Here is a 7,942-nt window from a genome sequence, read left to right as displayed (position 1 = left end):
ACCCTGATGCTGGGAAAGATGAAGGCTGGAGGAGAAGGGGATAACAGAGGATGAGATGGTTGGATGGCATCACTGACTCCATGGACATGAGTTTGAGCAAGCTCCAGGAGTTGGTGATAGACAGGGAAGCCTGGTGTGCTGCAGTCTTGGGGTCACAAAGAGTTGGACATGACTGAGTGACTGAACTGAACTGAAGGCCCAATAATGGGCACTGGGAACATAAGTTGAATATAAATGATCCTTTCTTTCCATTGTTTAGTCGCTAAATCATGTCTGACTCTTTTGCGACCCCATGGACTGTAGCCTGCCAGGCTCCTCTGTCCATGGGACTTCCCAGGCAAGACTACTGGAGTGGGTTGCCATTTCCTCTTCCAGGGTATCATCCCAACCCAGAGATTGGACCCATGTCTCCTGCATTGCAGGTGGATTCTTTCCCACTGAGCCACCTGGGAAGCCCAGGGAACTCATAACTGCCTTGTGGGTACTAACTAGTCAATAGGCAAAGAGATTAAGTGTGGGAAATGCACCAGAAGGCAGAAAGCAAGGAAAGCACTAACTTTGCCTGAAGAATGGGGCCTGGGGTTCCCACAAAAGTGTCAGTTAAGTCTCAGTGTCTAGGATTGGGTGTGATGATTACAGTAATGATGCTCCTGGAAGCATAAGCATCAGCATGTGCATAAAGCACTTATTCTTTAACTCTTATCATGTATTGTAACTGACAACAGGAAGCTCCAAAATGATCTGCATTTTTAAATTCTGACAAAATATATATATGTCTATAGGTAATAAAACATATACACACGCCCACACAGAGAAAAATGTTTGGCCATTTATATACTAAATATTATCAGTGGTTGCTACCAAATGATGAAATTTCAAGTGATTCTTTATATTTTTTATTTTTTATCCATTTTTTATTGTGGGTTTTACTTTTATAAATACATTTTATATTATGAAACATAATTTTATTGTAGAAATGTAAATTGGTACAACCACTTTGGTAAACTATTTGGTGTTATCTGAGAAATTTGAAGATGCAAAGACACTTCCATTCATAGGTAATACATTAAAGAAATTTTTGCACATGTGTCAGATTTGGAAAAATGAATGTTCAGGGTAGAATTTGTTATAATAGCCAAAATAGGAAACAACTTATATTCATCTCAGAAAAATGGATAAATCCACTGTGTTACTGTCATAGAAGACTTTAAAAATTTTTTAAATTTTATTTCTGCTACCCACTAGTCATGTATATTCAGGCAAGTAATTCAACTTTCTTATACTTCAATTTCCCTAACTATGAAATGAGGGAGAGAATAGTACCTAGGGTTGTATCATAGCATCGTAGGGTTGTTGTAAGGTTTCAGTTCAGTTCAGTCTTTAACTAAGTTAATATATATAAGGACTCAACAGAACTTGGCCCATGTAAATGTTTAATAAATGTTACCTTATTATTGTTGTTATTTTGCTTTATCATTGTTATGATATTACTATGAATATTCCCTGAACATCAATTTTGTGTCAGGCCCAAGTGAGAGATTGGAGACGCAGAAATAGAATGAGACAGGTTCTGTCTGGAAGATCAACTCCTAAGCAGAATACTGTGAAGTGTGAGAAGAGCTATGGTGGAAGGAAACCCAGGGGCTGCAGGAATATAGAGGACCCAACCCAGGCTGGGTGTCTGGGGACTCTTCCCAGGGAAGCCTAGGGCTGTGTCCCCAGGTTGTGGTTTGTTGGACCTGGGCAATGCTCTAATATCCCCTACAGATGGGGGCTAGGAAGTGTTGATAGACGGCCACGCCTGCACCTCACTGTAAGAGAGGCTAAGAGGTAACTTGTAGGTCATAAGATCACTTAATCTGGTGAGCCTACACACTCAATCTTTGTAGATTCAAATTTTCCTTTGCAGTTATGAAGTTACGGCACAAATTGTATCTCATGTGGAAAAAATGGATTACAGTTGGGATTTCTTTGTCTTGGCAACTAGTATAAAGGTTTCTAGTAGGAATCTGAGTAAAGCTTTCAAAATTAGGATTCTCAGTTGCTAGTTGAAAAATAAATATAAGCATTGGAAATAACCTAAATATCTAGTAGTAAGGGACTAGTAACATGGGTATTTAATAATTAAGTAAATTGTGGTATATCTATGAAATTGAATATAACTTTTATATTTGGAGAAGGAAATGGCAACCCACTCCATTATTCTTGGCTGGCAAATCCCATGGACAGAAGAGCTTGGCAGGCTACAGTCCATGGGGTCTCAAGAGAGACAGGATTTAGCGACTGAATGATCATAATTTACAAGGGTTTTTAGTGGCATGAGAAATGCTTTTGAAAAAAGTATGATGTATAAAGTCATTGCTAGCACCAAGTGAAAAAAATCCATACATAAAATGCTCAAAGAAAATATACTTCAATGTTGTTGACAATGGTTATTGCTAGTTTGTGAGATTATAATGATTTCCTCTTTTTTTTTTTAACACTTTTTTGTATAGTTTCTAAATTTTTCAACATTAGAATGTATTTTACAGAAAGGTGTATTAAGATAAAACTCACATATCACACAGTTCAGCTATTTAGAACATTTAAAATAGCTGTGCAATTTAAAATATACAATTCAATGCTGGGGTTTTTTTTGCATATTTACAGAGTTGTGCAACCATTACCACAAACTAATTTTAGAACACTTTCATCATCCCCAAAGAAAACCAATGTGTACCTGCTAGCAGTCACTCTGCATTCCGACCCACTTCTCTGCCAACAACTAATTTATTTTCTGTCACTAATAGATTTGCCTACCCTGGATGTTTTGTATGAACAGAATCATACAATATGGACCGTTTAGTGTTTGACTTCTTTGGTGCAGTATGTTTTCAAGGTTCATCCATATTGTATCATGTATCAGTGTTACATTTCTTTTCATTGACAAATAATATTTCACTATATGGAATAATATTCCATTATATGGGTATTCTATACCCATAGGAATAGCTAGCAGTTCCAAGAACCACCCCTTTAAGTTCAATCTGTAGAAAACAAGAGAAATGGGTAGATGTGCCATATGTGTTGCTTGTTATCTCTCTGTGAGACATGCCAGACTTGTGTCCTAAGGGTGCAGATTTGGGTGTGAAACCTTTGGTTCCCTCCTGTCCTCTTACTTAGCTCCTGAATCCAGGGCTCCCAACTGAACAGGCTGAGTCAGGGCACCCTTCCAGGAGGGGTTGCCTCAGCCTTGGTAGAAATTCAAACAGTACCGATTGCAGTTGAGACTATTTAGAGGATCCAAAAAGTACATGAAGCCTTTATGGGACTAACCTTCCTTTATGACCTTACTTGGAGAGATGTAATGTATGTCTTTGGACAGACGCTGACTCCTGACTCGAAAACTCGAGTTTTGTGGGTAGCTACTACTTTTGGAGATGATTGGCTTGAATGTGAGACAAGGGGAAAGAGGGAACACGAAATAGCCCTCCTCCCTACTGGGAGCCAAACAGTTCCCACAACAGAGACACTTTGCCAGATGTATTTTTGAAGGACTCAAGCGAGCGCATGCTAAGACTTTAGACTATACTAAGTTGGCTGACATTGGAGGAGGAAATGGCAACCCACTCCAGTATTCTTGCTTGGTGAATCTCATGGACAGAGGAGACTGGTGGGCTATGGTCCATAGGATCGCAGAGTTGGACACAACTGAGTGACTGACACACATATGGGTAGTCAACACTTTATTACTTTATTCATCAGTTAATGGAATTCGCTTTGTTCCCACTTTTTGGTTATTGTGAATAATGCTGCTATGAACATCTTTGTACATTTTTTGGACATGTGTTTTCAATTCTCTTAGTATATACCTAGAAGTAGAATTGTTAGGTTCATATGGTAAATCTGCTTAGCATTTTAAGGAACTGTTTTTCAAAGTGGCTGCATCATTTTACATAGCAGCAATGCATGAAGGTTCCAATTTCTCCACATCTTTCTTTAACATTGGTTTTCTTAGTGTGTGTAAAGTAGTATCTGATTATGGTTATTTATTTGCATTTCTAGTATGGCAAACATGAACATCTTTACATGTGATTATTGGACACTTGTAGTTTCACTGCAAGGGCATAGTTGCTCTGCAGCCAACTATGTGTGGGATCTTCCTGGACCAGGGATCAAATCTGTATCCTCTGCATTGGCAGGGGGATTCTAAACCATTGGGCCACCAGGCAAGTCACAACAAAGATTTACTTTTATGTATATTCCTAAGAGTTTATCCTTTTCAGTTCAGTTCAGTTGCTCAGTCGTGTCCGACTCTTTGTGACCCCATAGACTGCAGCGTGCCAGGCTTCTTTTCTATCACCAACTCTCGGAGCTTGCTCAAACTCATGTCCATCGAGTCGGTGATGCCATCCAGCCATCTCATCCTCTGACATCCACTTCTCCTCCTACCTTTAATCTTTCCCAGTATCAGGGTCTTTTCCAATGAGTCAGTTCTTCACATCAGGTGCCCAAACTATTGCAGTTCAGCTTCAGCATCAGTCCTTCCAATGAATATTCAGGACTGATCTCCTTTAGGATGGACTGGTTGGATCTCCTTGTAGTCCAAGGGACCCTCAAGAGTCTTCTTCAACACCACAGTTCAAAAGCATCAGTTCTTTGGTGCTCAGCTTTTTTTATAGTCCAACTCTCACATTCATACATGACTACTGGAAAAATCACAGCTTTGACTAGATGGACCTTTCTCTTGTGGCTCAGCTGGTAAAGAATCCACCTGCAATGAGGGAGACCTGGGTTTGATCCCTGGGTTGGGAAGATCCCTTGGAGAAGGGAATGGCTACCCACTCCAGTATTCTGGCCTGGAGAATTGTTAATTCATTTATAGTTTTAGCTCTTACATGTAAGTCTATGATCCATTTAAATTAATTTTTTTAGGTCATCTATAAAAAAGGAATTTTTTAAGAAGGAATCTCATTTCATTTAGAAGGAATTAGAAGGAATCTCATTTCTTTCTTTTGCATATGGATATCCAGTTGTTGGGCTTCTCTGGTGGCTCAGTGGTAAAGAGTCTGCCTGCCAATGCAGGAGACATGGATTCAATCCCTGGGTGGAGGAAAAGGCAACCTACTCTAGTATTCTTGCCTAGGAAATCCAATGGACAGAGGAGCCTGGTGGGCTACAGTCCATGGGGTCACCAAAAGAGTTGGACATAACTTAGGAGCAAACAACAACATCCAGTTGTTACACCACCAGTTGAAAAGACTATTCCTTCCCTTAGCATACTTGTTGAAAATCAACTGACCATAAATATGGAGTCTTGATTCTGTTCCATTGATCTACTGGTTTATCCATATGCCAGTACTACACTGTTTTGATTGGTGTAGGTTTGTAGTAAGTGTTGAAATCGGGAAGTGTAAATGTTCCTTCTTCTTTTTCGAGATAGTTTTGGTTGCTCTGCTTCCTTATATTTTCACGTATTGCATTAATACTGGGTTGGGGGTAAAGTTTTTTAGAAAAGAGAGAAAGGAAGACAGATATTGCTGAAGGATCTATGAAATCCACTTTGTTTTTTCTCAGTGATACTACTGCAGTTTACCTTTTCTCTTTATTGATCAGTTAATATTTCTTTTGGGCTTCCCTGGTGGCTCAGGGGTAGAGAATTCTGCAATGCAGGAAACATGGGTTCAATCCCTGGGTCTAGAAGATCCCCTGGAGAAGGAAATGGCAAACTACTCTAGTATTCTTGCCTGGGAAATCCCATGGACAGAGGAGCCTGGTAGGCTACAGTCCATTGGGTTGCAAAAGAGTTGGACAGGGTTTATTGACTAAATAGCAACAATAACAAATAATTCTTTTAATTGATTTTTCTCTCCTAAATTTTGTCCTGATCATTGTAGGTCCCCTCTGCCCCCAACTGTTAATGTGCTAGGTATTGATGTAGCCAAGACCTCATCTTCTGCTTTGGGTCACTTGGCTGAGTTAGAGATTCTTTCCGCATAATGGCTCCCACAACACCCTAATTTTTGCTTTACTTCTAGCAACAAGTATTATCACAGTCTACAGTTGTGGTCTCTACAGTTTTTATTGAAATCTCATCAGCAAATCACTTGTAGTATGTATTTCTGCATATTCATTTTGAATATACAAGTATATATATAATTTATAAATTATGTAAACTTATGATTATTATATATATTAAGGACATACCTGAGACAGAAATTTTAAAGGTCAAGATAAAAAATGACCAGAAATAAAAGTTCTCCCGCTCCTCAGAATTATTTCTCTCTTTAGAGACTGCCATCTTGGATGTCTTCTATTTACCTCCATGTGTTCCTGCTGTTGTTAAGTCCTGTATGACTCTTTACAACTCCATGGACTGTAGTCTATGAGGCTCCTCTATCCGTGGTATTTCCCAGGTAAGAATACTGGAGTGAGTTGCCATTTCCTCCCCGGGGGAATCTTCCTGACCCAGGGATCAAACCTTCGACTCCTGCATTGGCAGGCAGATTCTTTAACACTGAGCTAGCAGGGAAGTTCCCATGTGTTCCTAGCATTCAGCCAAAGGCTGAGTACATAGCAGCTCAATGTCTGCTGTTCAAAAGAAAAATTTTGATATCCTACTATTTCTATTAAACACTCATCCTCTATTCCTAGGTTTGCACACTGCCAGTAAATGTTCTGCATCTATTATCTGCTATAGACATTTTGTAGAGAGGCTGTGGGTTGCCTCAACTCTCCTTGTTTTCTCTTTTACCTTTTATTACATCTTACCTGACTTATTTCTTTAGAAAATATTAAACTGCAGTTGTGTCATCCTTAACTATACTCTGTGTTGCAAAGTGCATGGTCAGGCAGAATCCTGGATGTTAGGAGGTAAAGATGGAAATCAGACTTTCAGATCAGGATGTATCTTTCACTGGAGGATATGAACAAAGGTCAAAGGAGCTATTGAGGGTAAGAGTCAGGAGGGTTTCAGGAAGCCAGATTCTAAAGGACCAGTGGAAATTAGTCAATGAAGAGAGGAAGGCCAGCAGTCCCAGCTGAAAGGCAGGTGCAAAGGCAGGAAGATGGGAATGGATCCTGTACATTGTGAGCTAGGGAAGAGTTTGATGCAGCTGAACTCGAGGGGCAGGGGGCGTGCATTTGTGTTTTAAAAAGATCCCTCCAGCAGCTCTGTGAAGTATTAAGGTCTTGAAGCTGGTAGTAGGGGAGGCTGTGGGTTGCCTGAAGAACAGGGCACAATTATAGATTGCTAGACGGTGGAAACTTCTCGGCTTGGAAGCCCAAAGGGAAGCAGGCTTTAGCGTTCTGGCTGCACTGTTGTTTTAGGCTCTCTAAGTGCCCCCTCCCCCTTCTTTTTTCTGGGACCAGGATTTGTTGTTTCGCAGTGGCTCAGATGGTAAAGAATCTGCCTGAGACGCAAGAGACCTGGGTTCGATTCCTGGGTGGGGAAGATACCCTGGAGGAGGAAATGGCAACCCACTCCAGTATTCTTGCCTGGGAAATCCCATGGACAGAGGAATCTGGCGGGCTGCAGTCCATGGGGTCACAAAGAGTCGGACACGACTGAGCGACTGAACTGACTGACACTTACACCTTTATCAGAAAATTATTGTTTGTTTCCTGGGAGTCCCCGGCGGGGCTGGAGTAGGCGGTTTCTGGGCTCCTCTGGAGGCCTGTGACCCAGTAAAGACACTGAGGCGCATCCCTGCACAGGTTTTATCAAGCCAGGGCTTGATTGAAGCCTTCATCCCACCCCCGCCTCAATAAAATCAACCGCCCCTCCTACAGAAGCTCAGAGGTTCAGATAGAAAACTGCCTCAGGGATGTCAGGAACGCCTAACCCACAGCCAAGGGCGTGTCTAGGCGGGGCCGGCGGCCCAGGTCACACCCCTTCCCGAGAAAGGAGGGGGCAGGGCGGTCCCCGGGCCTCGGCCTGGGCTCTGCGCCGGCCGCGGTGGGC

Source organism: Bison bison, unplaced genomic scaffold (assembly GCF_000754665.1).
Source record: "Bison bison bison isolate TAMUID 2011002044 unplaced genomic scaffold, Bison_UMD1.0 scf7180017864251, whole genome shotgun sequence".
NCBI classification, from domain to species: Eukaryota; Metazoa; Chordata; class Mammalia; order Artiodactyla; family Bovidae; genus Bison; species Bison bison.
Note: the sequence above shows the minus strand (reverse complement) of the source record.